The 20,095-nt window shown below is 46.2% G+C and overlaps 1 protein-coding gene across 2 annotated transcripts in view; it reads right to left on the minus strand.

The window, feature by feature from the left end:
- PIK3CB (phosphatidylinositol-4,5-bisphosphate 3-kinase catalytic subunit beta) overlaps positions 1 to 19,447 on the minus strand; it is a 92,740-nt gene extending 73,293 nt beyond the window's left edge. Inside the window, exons 1-2 of one of the 2 annotated variants that reach the window (XM_063166514.1) lie at positions 19,392 to 19,447; positions 16,621 to 16,694 (exon numbers count right to left, since the gene is read on the minus strand). The gene's annotated coding sequence lies outside the window, so the exon portion shown is untranslated. Of the gene's footprint in view, positions 1 to 16,620; positions 16,695 to 19,391 lie in introns of those variants that run through there. The other variant, XM_063166515.1, reaches the window with a different exon arrangement.
- Positions 19,448 to 20,095: the final 648 nt, after the last annotated feature.

Raw genomic sequence — 20,095 nt, forward strand, 5'->3', positions numbered from 1 at the left:
TACAAACCAAATGAGCTCTGGGCAGTTAAAGCACAGGAATGTTTTCTGGTGAATACAGAATGACACAAGAATTCTCTCATCAGTAATTCTTTTCTTAAAAAAAAAAAAAAGCTATATTCAAAACTGAGCAATAGTAGAGAGAATAATAGCCACTGCACTGCATGGTCATCCCTTTGCCAGCTTGCTGCCTACTGCTGTCCAAATAAAAGGCTTTAGAACATCTTGTGTATGACAAATAACATGTCACTCTCCTCAGCAGTCACTAGAGGAAAGCCAGTTTGCTTTGTAACATTAAAAAAATAGCTTGTCTGTTAACAAAACTTTAATCTCCCCTTTGAAGGCCTTTCTTCATCTAGACTAGAAAAAAATATGTCCCCTACTCCCTAAAGTAGCAGGTTGGTACCATTTGTAAGGTAGAGTCATTAGTCACTGAAATTTAAGAAGTGTTAATAAACAAATGAATATACTGGCTCTGACTATTTCAAACCATGTGTTTAGTACAATAAATCCCAAGAATCAGGTTTAACTGTCAAAGCCTATATTTCATCTCCTCTAGGGAAAATGCTAAGAGATTCCCAATACATGATTTCATGCCCTAGGTTAAAGTGCTGCAACACACATGAACAATATGACAGAGAGGATAAGGTGTATGGGTAACATGGTCCTGTACCAGCTCAGCTGATAAATGGAAGTTGGATAAGGTTGGATAAGAGGATAAGGTGTGTGGGTAACATGGTCCTGTACCAGCTCAGCTGATAAATGGAAGTTGGATAAGGTTGGATAAGAGGATAAGGTGTGTGGGTAACATGGTCCTGTACCAGCTCAGCTGATAAATGGAAGTTGCTCTCCTGGACCTCCCCCATCTCTGCAGCTGTTAGAGAGCCCAGCCTGTGAAACCCAAGCTGGCCACTGCCACCAGGACCTCTGGGGGTGCATGGAGAAGTGCTAATGGCACGGTGAGGGACATGGTGTGACACAGCACCTCAGGGCTGAGAGCAGGACACAGAGGGCTGTGAGCAGGACACAGCACCTCAGGGCTGAGAGCAGGACGCTCCCCCAGAGGTGCTCAGGCAGTGCTGTGGTCCCTGTGCCCATGCAGCTCTAGCCTGGGTGTCTGTGAAAGCTGCCCTTGGTGTCTCAGCTGTCCTGGTGCAGGGGGGCAGCAGCAGCAGCAGGAGAAGGAGCAGCAGCAGCAGAAGGAGCAGCAGGAGAAGGAGCAGCAGCAGCAGAAGGAGCAGCAGGAGAAGCAGGAGCAGCAGCAGGAGCAGCAACAGCAGGAGAAGATGCAGCAGCAGGAGCAGGACCAGCAGCAGCAGAAGCAGCAGCAGAAGATGCAGCAGCAGCAGAAGCAGCAGAAGCAGCAGCAGCAGCAGCCAGCCTCAGCAGTAGCAGACTGCTAACCACGTGTCAGACAAAAGGGATGCTGGTTTTGGCTAATGGAACACCAGCCTGCAGCCACAACAAGCAGCTTTTAACAGTGCTTTGCTAAAGCAAGTTATTGAACACGAGTAAAATTCAGCAGAAGAGTTCTCTGAGAACCCAGAGTATATAGGAAGCAGAGAGGCAAACCCCTCAGATCCAGCTGCAGCAGCCCAGGCACCATCCTGGCACTTCAATGTTCTGTTCCCCCTGCTGAATTCTGTATCTGAGACTTCTCATTTTAAAATGTTAAGCCTGGCTTAAACAACACGGAGCCACTTTAAATCCAGGGCCTCTTCCTCACCCTCCCTGAGTCCCAGGCTGCTGTGCCCCAGCAGAATCACCAGCAGCCAGCTGATGCACCCACCAGGGCACACACAGCCCTGCTGGGAACTGCTGGGCTCAGCTCCCTCTGCTTTTCCCTGCTCAGACAAGCTGTGTGAGCTGGTGAGCAGCAGCAGGTCTGACCCCTCCAGGCTCTCCTGGAGCACTGGCTGTGCTGGGGATCCCTCAGAGCTCCCCAAAGCTGGCTCCTGGCTGGGGAACTGCAGAGTCCCCCTGCCCTGAGGCTGCAGCTGTGCCAGGAAGGGCTGGGAGCTGAACCCCACAGCCAGAAGCATTTGGTCCTACTGCTTCCAAAGCACAGAAACCCCACAAAAACCCCCAGGAGCTCCTAGGCAGCCACTTTTAAATGGTGGCATTTTGATCACTTTATGCAAATTCCATTGTAATAAAGCAGCACATTTTTAATAGCACTACTCCGTAGACAAACTGACTGAAAATACTTATTGTCACTAATTCCATACCATGGCCAATGTATCTTTTTCTGCATCTGTTCTGGTCTCTGGGTATGGTCACACTTTACAAGACAGCTTTTTCACAAGGTATGTGGACTTCCATTTGTATCAGCAAGTGAAGATTAAAAAAACTACTCAGAATTAGGAAAAGTAAGGCCTTTACAACAATCAACAGCATCCTGAAGTGGCCAGCTAACTTTCCTGCTACATTCTCCCTTTATACACAAATAACTCTACATAGTCTGTAATTTTTCCAGTTTCCTAACACAGACTTTGTAAAAATAGTTCCATCAGTACAAAACAAATTCTTTCATCCAAAAGGCCAGTGCCTACTAGAGCAGGACTTCTGTCCACATGTAACCTCACAGCCCACACAGACAAATCTCCCACCAGCTATTTCCTCTGCCTACTTTGTGGGCCTGAACTCATAACCAATATTAACATTTCATTAACATAACTGGATTGTTAGAAATGTCAGTTTTTAGATGAGGCAACGAGTTCCCCTGTGTTATTTCTACCAACTTTTCTAATCAAATACAAAGATCCCATGACACATTTTGACAAAAAGTAGGGCACAGCCAGCTTATTTATTCTTTTACTAAAAATAGGCTTCAATGTCCAGCAGGTTGTAATGTGTGAGACAGCACTTAAAGTGTAACAGCTGCTCCTCCTGCCTCAACACATCTGTGTTACCAGCCCCCCTTTGCAATCTGCTAATTACCAAAATCAAACATCAGCCTTCACAAGGAGTTCCCTTTTTCTGAAATGCTTCCTATGATTAGGCTAACCAACAATTGGAATAGCAATAAAATATCTTCTCATCCTTACAGGAGGAGTTCCTGACACCCTTCCAAGCACAGCACAGCATGTTTTACATCTCTTGGGTTAATGGCATATTACTATTCTCAGCCAGAGGCAAAGACTAGAAAGAGATTCATTACAGGAAATCCATCTCTCTCTCAGCCTCTTTGCATATTTATTTTCTAGCTGGCCTTCTTGTTAAGGCAATTCTGATAACAGAGCAGATGTGACAACTGTGCAAACCAGCAATGAGCAGGAACACTATTGAGGCTGTCACACGTTTTAATGACTGTGGATATGAAACACTGTCCAATTTCAGCATTTCACCTTGAGGAGACTTTCAACTCATGTTTTGTCAAGTTTTCTTCCAGGACATCATTGTCCAGCCACAGTGGTGTAAGTCACAGTTAGCAAGACTTTGTTTTGCCAGAACTGCCACAAGAGAGAGACCAGAGTCTTTGTCCCTCCAAGGACACTGATGGGTCAAACACATCTACTGACCTGAAGGGCACAGTGGGCATCACCTCAGAATTTGGCCATGGAACTTTGCAAACCAGGAAAGACTTGCTCCAACCTACCTTGCATGAGTTACACATGATGTGCAAACCAAAGAAAGAGATAAAGGCAAATGTGATCTATTGCTGCTACCATAAGACACAGGTGCTGCATTAACATTTCACTACCCCATGGAAAACGTGATCAAAACAATAATTTCATTGCTTATCACCACTATACCTACATAGCAGGGCAAACTAAAAAAGTTGTGAAATTTAAAAATTCTGTAAGCACTAGAAAAATGACAAATACTACATGCATTATCATTCCTCAAAAATGCCAGTTCTACCTACAAATGGACTATTATTTTGAATCTCTATCTAAAATCTCAGATTCTACCTTCTTCCCTCTGGTGACTGTGTTGTAATTTTAATACTGCTGATGAGTTTCTAGTTTTAAAAGCACTACCAAAAATACATATATATAGCAGATAGGCTTTCAAAAGGCATTTAAAGATGTCTTACTAACAATGTTTCGAGTCTAATACTAATTCATGTACAACTAATTTCAATGTTTATTTCTCTATAAAACTGTCCTACACTAAATCAGTGCAAACAGAGTCACAAGCACACATTGAAATTGCTGAGAAGCAAGAATGTTCAGTTCCCTGCTGCAGCAGACAGAAATAATTTCATCTCACAGTTCTACTAAACTTCTGATAATACAGAATCACGAGCCCCATCCTTGGAAAAAAGCACATTTTAGAGCAGAATTATTAATGGGCACTGCACAACCAGTGCAGGAGAGATTCCTGGAATACTCCTAAAATGCCAGTACATTTTTTGAATTCCTTTTTTCTAGCCTTTCATTGCTAGACCATCTAGTCATCCTGAATCAGGAAGACTCATGTTTATTTCTAGGAATTATATTTTAGACAGTTTTTTCAAGCTACAGATGCATCATCCTAATTTTTAGTCTATAAAAGTTAAAATTACTAAGTCTGGCAAGATGCCATCACAAAAATAAATTAAATTGTTGCAATGTAAGAGTACAAGTGTGTCATTCTTTGTTTCAAAACTAGAAATTAAGCCAGCCTTACCATTTTAGAAACTCCAGGCTTTGTGCTGAATCACCTTTTACGGAGTTTCCAGGTACTGATTAACCAAAAACTGTGTGTTTCACCCCCTCTGCCTGGCAATCTATCACAAGTCAAAAGTTTCATTTATACGACTCCCACGCCTTCAGATTAAACAACTATGCAAATGATGCCAAGTCTTTGTTTATCACAGCTTTGTCAGCAAAACAAAATCATCCAGCAGGTGAATCATGCAATTGCCGTCTGTGTGGATGAGGGCAAGCAGAGATGCCTGCTGAACTTCACGCTCCCCAGTCCATTTCTCCTTCTCCTCTCCTTCACTGCAGCCCTGCCCATGGGAGAGCTCTTCCCCAGCAGAAAGGCACAGCTCACAAAGTGCTTCAGGCCCACCAGGAGAGCTCAGCAGAGTGCCCTTGCTGCCTCCCCTGCCAGGGAACGTGAGGTTTGTTTCCAGAAGGAGAAGTGCATCCATCTCAGTGCCCCCTGCCCTGCTCGCAGAGGGGTTTTGTTGCAGTTCTGCTCTGCTCTGGAGAAACACTGACAGGCTGGCAGCCATCTAGGCAAGGTTAGGTCACCTTCACAAGAGGAGAGCACATTCCAGCAGCTCATAAAAATGTGGCTCAAGAACACTTTTTCTGTTCCTGGAATGTACCTCATTGCCAAAGAAGGTAGCTACAACCAGGAAAATATTCCATGGGGAGCAAACAAATTCTCCTGCCAAAGCCATTCCTCCCTGCTCCACCCCAGCTGATATTACACAAGTTGAATAATGCATGTCAAGGTATTAAGTAACATGTAAACACTTCCAGTAAATGTTTCTGCTGCAAGCCTTGCCTTAACTGGTATTGCTTCCCCCCTGTGATAATGGAAAAACATCTTCCTCAGTTCTTCTGCACCTAAAGCTCATTATTCATGAGGCACTTCCCACCAAATATTGGCTGGTAATCTTCCTCTTGCCCCATCTCCAGAGCAGATTTTAAACCTTTTGCAAACTCAGCTGTCTCAGAGATGGCCCTCCCTGAAAGCCTCTATTGGCCCCACAGCCAGCTCTGGGGAAGGCTGGTGTCCCAGGAGAGCTGCACTTCTGGTAGGAACTGATGACAAATTCCAATGGAAGCAAGCTGGGGGTTTTCTCTCCCACCAAGGATGTTTTATAGGGGCCTTGTCTTCCCATCGTTGCCCAACAGTGAGATTCTCCACCCCAATTTTGAGAATATGTGTTTTCACATCTTTTCCCAAGGGGAGCCACAGCTCTTTCCAATCTGGTAGAGGAAATCTCTTTGGAATTTAGTAGGCATGCCCACTGCTTGCACAGCATATGCCAATAATTATAATTATATGCCAATAATTCCTTCTGCTTTACTGGCTGGGACACTCCTCAACAGGGGCAAAGGCAGTTCTGAGCCAACTGACCAAAAGAGGACATGGTTAATCACATCACTGGGATGAAGCTGGCTCTTGAATCACCTCCATGAGACTGAGAATCATTAGTCCCAAGGGAGAACTGCCCAAGGAAATTTCTGGGATTTTCCACTGGCATTTGTACTTTCATGAGGGTTTTCTGTAGGAGAGACTGACCTAGGGTCAAGTATCCAAGGAACTCCCAGGGAACAACACCAAATTCCACTCTGAAAAATGCCTGGGCAATAAGTTTGAGCAGAGCTGTTAAGTAAGAAGGCAACCTCATACATTTTCTATAACTTTTTCCAAGCATAAATTATTTCATTTGATGTCTGTTAACTGCATAGGGCTGAGACTGAGTGGATTGAGTTGGGTTGTTTCCTCTCCATAAGTGTTTTCCTGGCAATTGAACTTGCAGCCCAGCTGAGGATGTGACACCAGCAGCACTAAACACTGCTTAGATCCAAGCCACTGCAATTGATAAGAAATATGCCCCTGTTTGGGCAATACATGGAAAGTGAAATGCCAGGCTCCTCCAAGCCTTCTCTGTCCCTGCTTTCAGCACAGCCTTTTGTGCCTGCTCTCCCACATCTGGGAGAGGAGTAATGGCAACATCTCAGCTCCAGCTCTGTCTGACCACTGCACCACAGCACAGAGAGCACAGAGAGCATGGGAACTCGAATCACACCCACCATGGCAAAATCAGGTCACAGCTACACAACAACTTCTCAGGAACTCATACAGGCTGATGGTTTTGTCTGGGCTGATCAGGACAGGCAGAGAGCAAACCCCATGCCAAGAAGGAGCCTGTCCTGCTCAGAAGATTGCTCAGGAGATGGGTAATGACTGCATTACAGCTATCACAGGAATGCCAGTGCTCAGTAAGGAGTGATTTGAAGAAGGGTTTCCAAATGCTACTCCCTGCTGCTTTTAGTTCCCCCACAGAAGAACTTTTGGAAAGACCAAACCCTCCACAAACACTTTTGGAGAAAGCTCTGGCCAGCCACTGCTGCTTTCCTAGAAAAAGGTAACTCACTGAGCCTTAATTCTTCTTTACGCTGTGAAATAACCTTTTTATTTATGAAAGACTAATAAAATAACTGATTTCCAGACTTCTAAAAATGTTAGGGCTAAGTGGACACTCAGAAAGATATTCAGAAAGTCTAGACTTCTCAAGACCTGAAAAGTTCACCTGAAAAGATGTTTATTTTTCATCCAGGGCACTGAGGGCACTGAAGCTCAGGTATAAATTCCTGGTGCAGATGAAATAGAGATTTTTGGAGTTCACTTGAATTAGCAACATGAATGAAGCATTTAAATTTTACCTTGTAGAATTATGTGTTGAATTTTAACCTTTTCCTTAAGAAACCTCTGCCACGGTTCATAACTACATCAGGTTGTAGAGTCTATTTATTCTGTATATCACTTCAGAGAGAGGAATGTGATGACAGCAAAGGAAATGCTTTTGCACTGTCCTTTTTCCCCTCCATGCACCCAAAGCAGAATTGTGCTGCCCAGCTCCTGCCTGGATCCCTCTCCACAGGGACAGGGGAACAAGCAGGACCTGCCACAGCCCCCAGAGCAGCAGCAGGTGAGATAAAGCAGGACACACAGAGCCAGGAGGGCTTTCCTGAGGGGTCCCCTGGGTGGGCACATTGCACACACACACAGATGCGTATAACCCACCCTCCTGCAACTGCACGGCAGCTTGCTCTCAGTACAGCAAGAAATGTTGTGCTGTCACACTCCATAAGTTGTGTCACGCACCATGAAGCAGTCTGCCAGCCCTCTCTGCTGGTATCTCACATGCCACCAGGAGCTGGGAGCACACCCATCCAGCAGGAGGGCCAGGACTGGATGGTGATGGCAGGCTGTACACATTTGGCATGTGGAAATGTTTACAGAGCTGACTGCACACAGATCTGCACCCTTATTGCTGTGTGCTCACCCACAGAGCTTGGAGCAGAACCGGTGCCAGCTCGGGGATCCACCCAGAGCTCACCCTGCAGAGAGCTGCTAAAGCTGAGCTCTGATGTGAGCCCATCACAGAGAACATCCCACACAAATCCTTCCTTGTGCCCCCACACAATGGGCACCAACACTCAACCACTGGAACCGAAACTTCGAGGACATCCTTACCGTGCCATTAAACTGCATTTAGAATTCCTTTTGTCAAGTACAATTTTCAGTTATGGTGACTCAGTTGTGGTGAGGACTACAGGTGTTTCAAAACAGCAAAAAAAGCAACAAGTATCAGCTCTCAAGCACCTTTGTTCTCAAGCACCATTAACCACAAAGCAAATACCTGGAGCAGTCACAATTCAGGAAAAGAAATCTCTACATCCCAGTGAAAGCAGTCTCAATTCATGAAATAGCACCTGTAAACTTCCAAACCATCCTTTGCTAATTCCTTCATGTAATAAATCCAAACTAACCTCTTAAAACACTATTGTTAAACGTTAGTATTTTCCTTTGATAATTTAACTTAAAGATGTTTATTTAACCTTTAATGGCTAAACATTCCTCAGAGGAAAAGCCTCCATAAAGTATTACAGAGATGCATACTTCACTTCTTTTAATCTTAGTCACATCTTAAGCTGCCATTATCACAGATATATGTTAAAAAGAAATACACTCAGATATGAAAAACAAAGTCCTGTTACAGCATGTCAGGTTTTCTGTCAAAGAACATGCCATTACACTTTGTGGCTTAACAATTTTCAAACCCAAGAACTGATGATGCTCAGCTAAATTTTCCATAAAATATGCCTTGAAAAACAGCATGGTTTTGTTTTGCTGTTTTCTCTCCTTCCCCCACAACAACAGCTGGGGGAACAGTCATGCAGTTCCATAGTGGCTTGGCCATATGAACTCTATTAAAAAACTGATTATTTCAAGTTGCTAAAGATCAGGTGATAACCTCCCTCAAAAGATGAAAAAATGCGAACAGACCCTAATGAGTATCTGGTAGAAGTGGGGCTGTTGCACTGTGTGAACGCTGAATTAGAATGGTAATGCAGGGAACTCAACAAAAGCAGCTTTGTGTTCCAGCTCTGCAGGGGCTGTCCCTTGCAGCATGTGGCACTCTCAACACTGGGTTCACACACCCTGCTCTGGGTACCTGGCAGGGCTCCTACAGTGTAGCTGAAGAGAGCAAGACCCTGTCCCATGCTGCACACCTTGTCTGGGGCAAGGACTTTAAATAAATCCTTCTGGGCTGACTGACTCACTCTTACCTCTCAAACACACCTGCCCATGGCACTGCCTGCAGAAAGCCCAGCTGAGCACCACTGCTGCTGCCTGGCCTTACCCAAACAGGCTCTGTGCCCGCACTTGGGGCTGCTGCTGCTGCTCCAGGTGACACTGGAGTGTCACTCCATGGCAAACATGCCCTGCACACCAGGGGCAGGCTCTGCTTCACCAGGGCTGGCACCCAAACACGCCAGGGGCTGCTGCAGGCCAGGGCTGCAATGGACACAGCATGGCATCACTGTGTGGCATCACTGCATTGCCATCATTGCATTGGCATCACTGCATTGCAATCATTGCGTGGCATCATTGCATTGGCATCACTGCAATGGTATCACTGCATTGGTATCATTGCATGGCATCATTGCATTGGCATCACTGCGTGGCATCACTGCATTGGCATTACTGCATGGCATCACTGCACTGGCATCATTGCATGGCATCATTGCATTGGCATCACTGCATGGCATCATTGCATTGGCATCATTGCACTGGCATCACTGCATTGGGATCATTGCATGGCATCATTGCATTGGCATCACTACATGGCATCACTGCATTGGTATCATTGCATGGCATCATTGCATTGCCATCATTGCATTGGCATCATTGCATGGCATCACTGCATGGCATCATTGCATTGCCATCATTGCATGGCATCACTGCATTGGGATCATTGCGTGGCATCACTGCATTGGTATCATTGCATGGCATCATTGCATTGGCATCACTGCATGGCATCACTGTATTGGTATCATTGCATGGCATCGTTGCATTGGCATCACTGTGTGGCACCACTGCATTGGCATCGCTGCATGGCATCACTGCATTGGTATCATTGCATGGCATCACTGCATTGCCATCATTGCACTGGCATCATTGCACTGGCATCACTGCGTGGCATCGCTGCATTGCATCACTGCATGGCATCACTGCACTGGTATCATTGCATAGCATCACTGCATTGGTATCATTGCATGGCACCATTGCATTGGCATCACTGCATGCCATCATTGCACGGCACCGTTGCATTGGCATCACTGCATGGCAGGTTTAAGCATTGTTGGAATCCTGGATGCTGAGACTTTTAAACTCTCTGTGCTGAAAGGCACAGACCCACAAGAGATCACTGCACTGACCCGAGGCTGTGAAGGTTTCCACAATGAATTGACAGCACTGGGATTGTGGGTGTGGAGCTGGTTAGAAGTGTGTCATATCACAGGGTGGAAAACTTAAAGTTTGGGGTCTTAGAATATAGAAATAAATATAAAGCAAGATGGAGGTTGTAAGGTGGAGGCAGATTGTTCTTCAGCTTCTTCTTCCTCCTTCTCCATGGGTTTGGGTGGCATTCTGTAATTGGGCAAGAAAGTCTGCACTGTGGGCTCTGTGGGATCAGTTATTGGGTTAAAAGGGAAAATAATCCAGGTGTCAGCTCTTAACTGGATAGTTTAGTCTTAGGAGACTTTGTGCCAAGAGATTGTTGGCCATTTTGTGCCTTCTACTGAAAAGCTGCTGAACTCATGGTAGTGAGACTGTTTTACTGATAAGGAATAACAAACACCTGGGTCTGAACATGAAACTGCTGTCTGGAGTGCCTCCAGTGCAGAGCCAGAGAAACCCAGTGCATGGCAGGTTTATTGCCAGCTCCCAGCGACGGTGCTTGCCTCATGCAGGTTTCCTGACAGACACTGAGTGTCTTAATTAGCACCCTGCCTTTTTAATGGCCAGAAAATCACACTGTGCTTGGCACTCTGGGTCTGCATGGCTGCTCCCACACACCCCCACCTGTAACCTTACCCACACAGAAATCCTGCTGAGCCCAACCTTCTTTCCAAGCCAGTCTGCCCCCAGCATATGTCAGCTTCTCTACATTTTGCCCTTTTCCAATTCATCCCATCTGTTTATGGTCTATCTAGTTAAGTACGATTTTCCAAGGTTTCCAAGTAATCTTTTTGCCTTTTTCTTTTCCTATCTGATGTCCAGTTAATGATATTAAAGGTAAATTTATTAAAGAACTACCTTAATTTCTATTTTATTAAATAACTATCTTAATTTGAAAATAGCTACTCAGTTTCTTTCCACATTTTTTCTCCAAACTGGCTGAGTGTGACCTTTGTAAAGGTATTTAGCAGAGGCCTGTCATTTGTCAAATTATTTTTCCAGTTTTTGTCAGCAAGAATTTTGAAATCATGATCAAATTATTTTTGTTACATCAAATTAAAAAAAAAATGTTCTCTAGCTAAGCTGACATATTTTAGTCTAATTCCTTAAAACTGCATGAGATGAAGTGCACAGTGGAAAAAACCCACAAAAATCTGGTTTGTGGCCAAAACTGCACCTTGACGTAAAACAGAAGGGGGAGAAAAATTAAATCTCTTGAATAATATTTCCCAAGTGTTTATTAAGAATGTCTTTCTTTCTTTCTTAGTCTCAAATCCACAGTAGTCTCAAGGCAACAGTGTCACATCTGTGTTGGGCCAACCCCTCATTCTGCTGCCCTGCCATCTCCAGTAGGTTCTGCATCCGTGGCACATGCAGCCCAAATTGTTTATTTCTGCAGCTCTCATTAACCTCTGACTGCTCTGTTGGAATCAGGAGACCAGTTCAAATATCTTCTTACAGTTGCTGCTAAATTGTAACTGTTTGAAAAGATTAAGTGTGACAGGTCAGAGAGAGGAACAAAGAGTTTTATTCATGGAGAATCTTGCTGGCTTTCAAAGCGAGTCATATGAGGAATATATGAATACATAAGTTTTTATAGCTTGTGCCTAAATTAGAAACAAGATCAGAAACCTCAACAGCCCTCATGAACTCCTTCCTGTTTCCCCATGCTCTCCCATTCATTTTGGACAACACACTGTCCCCCTTTATTCCTCTTCCTCCTCTTGTCCCTCCTTGTCCCTTGTCACCCCTCTGCTCCGTGACTCTGTGCTCACTTGTGCTGCATTCAGAGGAGAACACCCCAACATCTCTGGAAATCTGGGAATTGCCAGCTGTCAATGTCCCATCTTGCCTCCCCTGAAGTGAGTATGAATCCAGACTCCAGCCTTCCTTAACAAGGGATGCTCAAATACACTTCACAGCAAGGTAAGAAACAAGCAATTTAATGTGGTATGTGACAATAAAAAAACCTGGCAAAGCAAAATTCCCCAGGAAAAAGGCCATTTCCTCACCCTCTGGCTTTGGAACTAGACCAGGATAAGCTAAGTGGGTGAGGCAGAAGTGCTGGCCATTTGACCACCTCAATGCGGGGAAAGAAAAAGGAAAAAAAAAGGATAAAAAGGCAGAAAACAAGTGAAAACTGCTTGCACATGAATCCCTAGGGCCATCCAAACTGGGAAGGGATGCTAGAAACCAGTTCTGCTTCCAGGATTAGGGTTTTGAAGTCAACAAGGGCAGTCATTTCTGGAGATATAGTACAATACAGACAGTGCCTTTTGACTCAGGGAGAAGAGAGAGCAAGAGACAAACTTCTGGCTGGACAAAAAACTCTTCCTGCAAGAACAACCACCTCTGAAAGAAGTAAAGAGAACAACAGCAGCTGCTTTGATTTACACTGATGTCACAGAACAGAACTGGAACCAGCCAGTATCTCTAACTGGTACCAATTGCTACATCAGTGGGTCTAAACAAGTTTACAGCCTCAGAAGACTGCAATCTCCCTTCTACACAGGAAAGGAAAATCGTTTCTTTTAGAGGAACTCAGATTTTCTCAACCCTAATTAATCTTCTAAAACAGGAAATCCCTTGCCAGCACAGGTGGAACTGGCTTGGTAACACACTGGCTGTGCAGCTGGGGAATGAAAAATGGGATTTCCCACCAAAAACAGAGCAAGTAAAACAAGCAGCTGAAAAGCTGGGAAGAAGAATACAAGTGAAAAAACTGAGAGGGGAATTTAGGAAGTCTCTAGATCATTCCTAAGAAAATTCCCTACAGGGTCAAGGATGGTTTGAGGCCTTCTGAGGAAGCAGCCCTCACTGAGAGCTGAGCATTAGGGCAAAGGAAACTCATCCAAATCTGTATTTCAGGAGCCAAAGTCGAGAGGACACTCTGCTGCCTTCTGAAAGAGCCCTGTAATGTGCATGGACAAGTCCAGCTTCCCTCAGCCATCCCTTTGTTCTCTGTAATTGCTATGTTTAAATGCAGTTTACACTGTTACTCACTGGACCACATCACAAAAGATGAATGCCAGCACAGACATTTCTTTGCCATTGAAATGTTACTTGAGTTAAAAGTCAAGACAAGAAGCAGCCATTTCTCTTTGATACTTACAGCATTACAATTGTGGAGGCATGTAGAAAAGAGGGAGATAAGTAATGCTACACATTTCTGTCTAATTGGAGCCAAAAGACTCAGAGACAGGTGAAGATAACACAGGTGCTTGTAGGGTATGACCTGCACTCTGCTCTGAGCACTAGGGCTGTGCTTAAGTTCAGCTTAGCATAAACATAGTAAAAAAATAGTATTTTTCATGACAGTTTACTTTTTTTTTTGTCCATTTTTTATTTTTTAATATTTTATTTATTTTTTATTTTATATTTTATTTATGTTTTATTTTTTTAATTGTTCCTGCCCATGGCTGGGGAGTCAGAACTAGGTGATCCCTAAGGTTCTGTAAGGTCCCTTCCATCCCAGGCCATGCTGTGATGCTCTGACTGGGTGACATCAAGCACCACAGAACCACCTGTATCAGAACACACAGGGCAGGTTTCAGAGAAACTAAAAAAACATTGTGTCTCAAACAAAAACAACTAACACAAACAGTAGCACCCAAGCTTTGTTTAGACTAGGGGAAGTCCAGCAAGAGCTGTCAGGGTGGGGTGCTGCAAGGTGTGTTCTCACCAGAAGGGCAGTGCTCTCAGTGTAAAACAGCCTGAGGAAGTGACCCTCACTCTCTGATGTGCCAGACAAGTGGGTAACAAGCAAAACCAGATTAATTCACTTGAACTACAAGTACACCCTCAACACTTGCTCACTGGGGGAAAAGATAAATATACTTACTATCAATAAAAATAACACTAGGAGAGCATGACATTTTTTTTCTTTCCTACAAACACACACACACAAATTTTCTCTATTTAGACTATTAGAAGGCTAACTTTTCTCACACATGCATTTCAGTCAATAAAACAGGTATTTGCATTGTTACTTTCCCATGAGTTTGTATTTCATTGCCCCATTTTGACAGAGCCCACAGGACATTGCTGGAGTCCATATGGTTTTGTACTGCACAGCAAAGCAGGCCATGCTTGGAAATGCCCTGAACACGTGCAGAGGAGGCAGAAAAATGAGCAAGGTCACTCAGCTGGGCTTTCCTTTCATGTTCCAGCAAGAAAGTCACACACATTCTCCAGAGCAGGCACAGCAGCTCAGCTGCTCACAATTCAGTGCCCCCATGTGCACTGGCAGTGCCACTCAGAGCTGTGAGTGACCTGCACAGGAGCTGCTCCAAAATGTGCCCATGCCCTCCAGTGTCGGTTTCTCAGCTGTTTTAATGACCTGGAAAGGCCCGGGGTGGCCTTGGACAGCCCGCGCTCCAAAGGACGAGAAGAGGCTTCAGGTTTTTCTCGGTCTCGGTGTTTATTAATTGTTTATCTAAAAGATTTTCTCTTGGCCCGACAGAGTCTGCACAGCAGCCAGCCATGAGCACACTGAGAGCCCCCGGGGCGGTCACCTATCTTTATACTCAAAATTACATATACAATATTTACCTATTTCCCCCAATACCTTTTACCCTTATTAACCAGTGCACTTTTAGTAATAACCAATCCCAAAGTGCCAACATCACCACAGAAGATGGAGGCCAAGAAGAAGAAGAAGAAGAAGGACAGGACACGCCCCAATTCCTCCATCTTACTTCTTTAGACCCCCCTGTACAGAAATCTTAAACCCTGTGTTGTTGTGGTGTGCTGTATTGTCCCATTTTGGCCTTCCAGGTCATTCCCCCAGGTGTGCCTGTGCCTCTCTCCCTTCCCCCTTGCCCCCATGCTGAGTGAGTCCTGTCAATCAGGTTTAACATTCCAGCAAGGCGTCGTGTGGTTGGTCAAGTTCAAAGGATGCCCCTGTGCCCAGGGGTCATTGGCCTGTCTGGGTGTCATCTTCCCCTGAGACCCTGCCCCTCTCACCTGGTTGGTGCTCACCTGTCCCTCCCCTCCCCCTGTCCCTGAGCTTATAAAGGTGATCAGACCATGCGGTCAGGTTCTGTTGGAGCAGTTGCTCACGTTCAGAGCTCTGTAACCATGGAATAAACCTCTGGACATTAAACCCTCCAGCAGAATCCATCTCCTTTTTCTCTTCACCATCGCCTGAAGCCTTCCCTCCTGAGGTAACGGGGTCCCTTACAAGCCTGGACTTGTTCAGTGCCCAGCTGCAACCTCCAGCAAGCCGAGGTATCTCTGGGGTGACACACCGCAGTTGCTGCCTTTGGCCCAGCAGCGAGGGTCAGACCGGCCCAGGCACAATCTAACTGGTAATATTGGGAGCTTTTTTTTCCAATACTGTGTCTTACACTCTAATTAACTTATCCCTTCACCATTTACCCCAGTGAATTCCTCCCATCCTCATACAGGTGTTGTCTCCCGTGCAGGATCAAAGTCCAGCCACCAGACACTTCTGGCGACATTCCAGGACCTCCGAGCCCCCCAAGGGTGGTCTCGGTGACTCTGCACATCAGTCCTGAGGCGCTGAGATCCCACACTCCAGCATCCCCACAGCCATCCCCAGGCTGGCCTCTGTGCTTCAGCCTGCTACACTCAATATTGAAGGTAAATGTATAGGAACTACTGAAAACTATAGTGCTTAATTGAAGAAGAAGACAAAGATTTACCAGACGTGTTCTTCCCCTTAAGATGGATTGGTAAAACACAGAATTTAACGTTAGGTAACTGCAGAAGTGAGATAATGTCATGATGTTTTGCTTTCTACAAGATAAAAGGAAAACCCTGGTTGCTATATTAAGAGAGGAAATTATTTTAAATAAATATCTCAACTTCCTGGCAAATTACAAGGTTTAGGTCAGCTCTAAAAGGAATTTGTGTCAGCTAGAATAAGACATCTATGTGAAAGATTAATGAGAATGAAAACCAACCTCTTTAAAAAGTAGAAGTAATGCTTGTTGAATTTATCATCACCTGTAGGACTGGTTATGTTAATAATCCTTCATGTTATGCCAGGTAGACTGAAAATAATTAATAGCTCACAACCTTCCCACAGAAGTTTCAGTGCCAATGTTGTTCTGACTGTTGACAATAAATACAAAGTGTAATCCCAAGTATTTAGGCCTTCAACATAAATTCCTTATATCTGAGCAACTTCCATGAAAAATTAATAAGTTAATAAGAAATCCACCAGTCCAGCATTACCTGTGAGTTCCTGGATCACAGAATTTCAGCCTCACTGCTCACAGCTCTTCAATGAAGTTCACTGTGCTCACGACCTGGAGAAGCAGATGTGATGTTACACTCAGGGCTCCTCAGCTGAGCTCTGCTGAGCCACAGCAACGCTCAGGAGCCAGAGATGAGAACCTGGGTGCTGCCAAAGCCTGGCTGACTGTGCTGCTGTGAAATCCTCAGGGCTCTTTGTCCCACAGCTCTTTCCCAGCTGTGAAACAATGCTCACCTCAAAGCAGCAACAAGGAACGGCTGTGAGGACGCGGCACCGTGAGAGAGGAGGGGGAGGAAGAGGAGGAAATGGAGAATAAAGCAAAAGATGGAAGGGAGGAAGGTTGTTTATACGCTTACAAAATCTCTAAAATAGTCACAGCCCAGAGAGATGCAGGTGGCAAACTGATCTCATTAGAGAAACCACAATGGTTCGTTTCTGCCAGGATCCTGTTTCCAGCACTGCTCATACCCAGATGCTGCACAGGAAGGTTCCCAGCCACACTGTTTGACAGACTTTAATGTGATTCCTGAAGGACAAGCCAGAAATACTTGGCTAAAATTCATTGCCAAGTTAGACAACCACTACATAAGGAAGAAATAAAATCCACTATGTAGAACAGGACACCCACGGTTATCAAGTTTAGAACCCACTCATGGCATTTTTCCTTGGAAACAGCACTTGATGCAGCACACAGCATCCCTGCAAACAGCCAAAATGCTCTGATACAGGCCTCAAAAGTGAGAGAAATAAACCTGTTAGCCTAGGAACTGGGCAACTGGTGTGCAACCAGCACCAAATCCACTGAGGCATGAAAGGACTGCAGTGTGCACCTGCACCATGCAGGCTTTTGAGGCAAAGCAGGAAGATTTACACATCCCCTCACTCCATCAGGACAACGTGGCATGGATGCTGTCGAGACAAGAAATGTACAAGACTGACTGCCTTCATTCCTCATCCCTCCATTAATACTGGATCTTAGGAACTGCTGCTTAGGGCTAGTCAAAAAACTCCCCTCATGATGTTTTTCTGTTGAAAATTGTGTGTTTGTCCTTGGGGGGGAAAAAATAAGCTTCCCATTAAAGGCCCTCACTCTCTAGTATTTAATTTCTAAAAACACCAAGACTTACTATGTTTTTGTTTTCAACAAAAGCTTGTTTTTGAAGTGGTGCCTCACCGGAGCTGTGGTTCAGTTGCCAGAGCACACCTCCCACGAGGTGTGAGATCACTCAGAGGGGAGGTGATGACACCACTGGGGAGATGCAGCCCGGCCAGGGAAGCCAGGCTGCACCTGAGTCAAAGCTGTCCATCAAAAACTATTCGCAATTTTAGAAAGTCTACTGCAAATTTTGACAAAAGCAATGCGCTTCGCTTTAAATTTTTCTGCAAAATAACGTGTTTGGTGATCATGTATGTTCCTCACCATTTCTGGGCACTCCTGAAGTGCAACTTATAAAAGTGGAGTGAGCAGGACTGGAGGCTCCAGCAACAGCAGCCATACCTACCACTGCCAGAATTGCAAGGGGATTCTTCCCCTTCTCAAGCATCTCACCCCCAGTATCTGGCCACTCACTGCCCAGAGGGACTGAGCTCCCAGGGAATGCTCTGAAAACGTCAAAGATTAACTCACTGACCCTCATGTTTAATGTACAAAAACTCTTACAGGAACTCTACACGTAAGCCTTTAACACAGACTCTGCTCCGAGGGCAATGGACAACCCTAACAGCAAATCCTGGTGCCTCAGCAGCTGCCTGAGCTCTCTGAGGGGATGTGAGAGCTCCGAGAAGCAACCCAAGAGCACACAAGCATGTGCAATCAAGGCTCCACTCTTATCAGACCCCTCCCAGTCTGCTCGAGCTTTACCAGCTCACTGACCTCCCTCGTGTCACAATTGCCAGTAAAATACAAAAGCATGAAACTGAAAACACCTCCGGTCTACCTAAGAACCCACTCCGAAGGACAAAGTCACCGATAATGCTGAGCCCAGCTCACAGGATGAGCCGCTGATTGTCTCAGCGCTCTAAGTGAGCGGCTTAATTGGAACAGAAAAACAGGGTGATGAATCACAGCTAAGGAAAGCACCTTGCTGAGGAAGACAGACAACATCAACGCTTTACATCATTAAAAAATTTTTGAGGTTACTTTTTAGGACAGCACACGTGGAAAACATTTCAGGGAAAAAAGATGAAATGTTGTTTAATTGGTGAATTCTTGCCATGAACAGGTGTGACACATGCTGCTGGGCAGGAGGTGCGAGCCTCAGACACGCTGCCAGCCACACTTCCCCGCAGCTGCCAGAGCTCGCTGAGGTTTCAAAGTTTCCCAGCGGGAGGCCCTGTTCCCTTTGCTTTCTGGTAAATTAGCCACTGTAGTTACATCTCCTTGCTGGGTTCGATTTCGTTTTTTCTTCTTTCTTCTACTTTTTTTTTTTTTTCCTTGGTTTCTTTTTGATGCACTAGCATCTGATCTCACTCAATCCTAACTCCTCTTCTCATCTCCTCACCCCGTAAAGGGAAAGAGACGCCAGAAGCACCCGAGGGAGTGGGGATTCACCTGGGACTGGGGAGATTGTCACAGCACGGGAAGCGCCAGCAGCGACAGGGAGGGAACGCGCCCGAGTCCGGCCCCGGCAGCGGGCAGGAGCGGCGGAGGCTGCGGGCGGTGCCGGGCCCGGGGAGCGCCCCCGCTCCTGCCCAGGGGTCGGGGGACGGCACAAAAGCAGCAAAGCAATAACGCGAGCCGCGCTCCTACCGAGCCGTGTGCCTCTCGCAGCCTCGCACCGACAGCGCGTCCCCAGCAGCGCCGGCACGGCCCGCCCCGCCCCGGGGCCGCCGCCTCTTCCTCCCGCCGTGCCTCGGCCCGGCCCCGAGCCGCCCTCAGCGACCCCGCGGGGCTCGGCGCAACACGGCCCCGAGCCGCCCTCAGCCACCCCGCAGGACACGGCCCCGAGCCGCCCTCAGCGACCCCGCGGGGCTCGGCACAACACGGCCCCGAGCCGCCCTCAGCGACCCCGCGGGGCTCGGCTCGGCATGGCCGGCCCGGGGCAGGGCGGCTCGGCTCGGCTCGGCCCGCTCCCCTGCCGCTGCTGCCCGCACAGCTCCTCCTCACCCCGGGCACGGGCATTTCCCGGGGCACCGCTGTCCACCGGCCACTGGCAGCACTGCCACCACCACTACTGCCACTGCCACTACCACTGGCACCGCCACACACCGCCTGGCAGTGCCCCCAACCACGCTGTGCCTTTGGCCTGGGCAGAGGAGCAGCCAGCCCCTTCAGTTTACAAGCATGATCTTTTCAGCCGTGACTTTGCACTTGGTAGTGAAATACTGAGTCATGCCAAATGTTACCCAGCTGTTCCTTTATCTCCTTCGCTGGGGAAAGGTGATTACTGCAATAAAATCTGCTGGTTTCTTTCAGGCCAGCCTCGGTTCCCTCGGAGGGAAAGCAGCAGGTAA

Source organism: Melospiza melodia, chromosome 12 (assembly GCF_035770615.1).
Source record: "Melospiza melodia melodia isolate bMelMel2 chromosome 12, bMelMel2.pri, whole genome shotgun sequence".
Taxonomy (NCBI): domain Eukaryota; kingdom Metazoa; phylum Chordata; class Aves; order Passeriformes; family Passerellidae; genus Melospiza; species Melospiza melodia.